General features: G+C 57.1%; 1 non-coding gene across 1 annotated transcript in view; it reads right to left on the bottom strand.

Moving 5' to 3' along the window:
- LOC124773227 overlaps nucleotides 1-372 on the bottom strand; it is a 1,909-nt gene extending 1,537 nt beyond the window's left edge. Inside the window, exon 1 of the ribosomal RNA XR_007014547.1 lies at nucleotides 1-372. This exon is cut by the window's left edge and continues 1,537 nt beyond it. This is a non-coding gene — a ribosomal RNA (small subunit ribosomal RNA).
- Between the last annotated feature and the right edge of the window lie 2,128 nt (nucleotides 373-2,500).

The raw sequence follows: 2,500 nt of genomic DNA, 5'->3' as shown, positions 1-2,500 counted from the left end.
CGTTACAACCATGGTAGGCGCAGAACCTACCATCGACAGTTGATAAGGCAGACATTTGAAAGATGCGTCGCCGGTACGAGGACCGTGCGATCAGCCCAAAGTTATTCAGAGTCACCAAGGCAAACGGACCGGACGAGCCGACCGATTGGTTTTGATCTAATAAAAGCGTCCCTTCCATCTCTGGTCGGGACTCTGTTTGCATGTATTAGCTCTAGAATTACCACAGTTATCCAAGTAACGTGGGTACGATCTAAGGAACCATAACTGATTTAATGAGCCATTCGCGGTTTCACCTTAATGCGGCTTGTACTGAGACATGCATGGCTTAATCTTTGAGACAAGCATATGACTACTGGCAGGATCAACCAGGGAGCTGCGTCAACTAGAGCTGAGCAGCCGGCCGCCCGGGAGTGTGTCCCGGGGGCCCGCGCGAACACGCAAGCGTCCGCTCAATCATTCTGCAAACAGGAGGAGGCTGAGCTCCCCTGCACAATACACCTCGAAACCCTCTCAGGTCCCGGCGGCGCGCAGCGCCGTCCCAAGTACTTGGTCGGGTTCGAGAGAGGCGCAATCGCCCGGAGTTAGGCGAGTAGACGCTTTCGGTGCGACCACCCGTGCTCCCAACTGAGCTTGCCGCTGCCGACAGAGGCCCGGGAGCGTGCTGTCGTGGCATTGCCGGCGGGAGACAACACGCGCCACCTACGGTGACCGGCAGCTCCAACGCCAGCGCCACAGAAGGACAAAAGCCCCACTTGGGTGCCGAAGCGAACTCTCCCAGCACAGCGCACGCGCCAACACATCCGCACAGCTGCGATACAAACCACCAGCGAGAACCGCTGGGGCGACCGAGCAGCAGACGGCGTCGCGGCGCCGAGCGCCGGGCGGCAGCGCATCCTCAACGCACACAGTCCTCAATCGGACCAGCACACTGAAGATGTCCACCGCGCTTCGCACCGGGCCCGCGAGGACCTACTTTGGCCGCACGGCGCCGCGCGCAGGGTGCGCCGGCGCGCAGCTGCGACGCCTGCCGCGTCCGTCGGCCGGCGCGCCTGCCACTGGCCGCCCCCACCAGCCGGCTGTAGCGCGTGCGCCCACGCACCGCGCGGCCAGCACGCCGGGAGGCGCCCCCTCACCGGCCGGGGACGGTCCCACCCAGCCACCGCCGCGTATCGCTTCACACCCAGATGCCGTTCAGTTTCGTCGGCATGGTGGGTATCGCTGGAACAACCGGTTAGTACCTCAACCTATCGTCGCCATCACCGATTCACCCCTAGCGAGAACAACCGCACCACAACAGGTTACCATTTGTTCATTTGCGTAACTTCACCAGAAAACGCAGGCGTCCATCGCCATTTGCAACTTCCACGATTATTGCATGCCTGTGTCAGGTGTCACGCCACACTACGTCTGCCCACATACACGCAACAAAATGTGCACGCCTAGACAATACGTGGAAGGTGGCCCCCGTACGTATGCGATGTCCATTGCTCGAACGACTGTCAACCGGCCTCTGTAGCATGTCGCAGATATGGAACGCGGTGCACCATGCCATCACGGTGTGTGAGGAGAGACGACTAGGTCCGAATACATCAACAGACAGCTCATGCTGATCGCCATCCACGGCGTCCGTTCCTCCCACACGTCTCTATGGCGTACCACACTGCAATCCAGCTCTCATAGGGAGACGACACGTAGCTGCGTGCACAATATTTGCACTGTATGGTCCGCCGTTTTTGGGCGCAGTCGTTGTACGGTCACACATGTGCCACGATGTATCATTCAGTACATAAGGACGAATGTGCAGTACAGATTGTGGTTTACGCGTACGACATTAGCGGACAGTTGACACAGGCCGCACCACAACGTAGCCTGAGTACGTCGCATGCGGAGGGCATTGAACATGCAAAGTTCTCACCAACCAGCTTGCGAAGGCAGGGGGCAAGGTGGGGACGTGGGGAGGGGCGGCATGTACGTCCTGCTGCCATCCACATTACAGTGTACAGCAGGAGCATGTGGAAAGTGAGCAAGACTTGCAAGGTGTTTAACATGAAGCGATACACAGGGGAGCGGGGAGTGCGAGTAGCGAACTATATTGCGAGGGTTGCGGGTGGGCAACACTACACTAATTGAACGAGTCGTATAACAATTACAGAGCAGGTTTAGGCGACAACGTGGGTTACGTTAGGCGACAACGTGGGTTAGGTTAAGGCACGACGTGGGTTAGGTTAAGGCACGACATGGGTTAGGTTAAGGCACAACATGGGTTAGGTTAAGGCACAACATGGGTTAGGTTAAGGCACAACATGGGTTAGGTTAAGGCACAACATGGGTTAGGTTAAGGCACAACATGGGTTAGGTTAAGGCACAACATGGGTTAGGTTAAGGCACAACATGGGTTAGGTTAAGGCACAACATGGGTTAGGTTAAGGCACAACATGGGTTAGGTTAAGGCACAACATGGGTTAGGTTAAGGCACAACATGGGTTAGGTTAAGGCACAA

This window comes from Schistocerca piceifrons, unplaced genomic scaffold (assembly GCF_021461385.2).
Source record: "Schistocerca piceifrons isolate TAMUIC-IGC-003096 unplaced genomic scaffold, iqSchPice1.1 HiC_scaffold_949, whole genome shotgun sequence".
NCBI classification, from domain to species: domain Eukaryota; kingdom Metazoa; phylum Arthropoda; class Insecta; order Orthoptera; family Acrididae; genus Schistocerca; species Schistocerca piceifrons.
The sequence above is the reverse complement of the archived record's forward strand: the minus strand, read 5'-3'. Positions and strand labels throughout refer to the sequence as shown.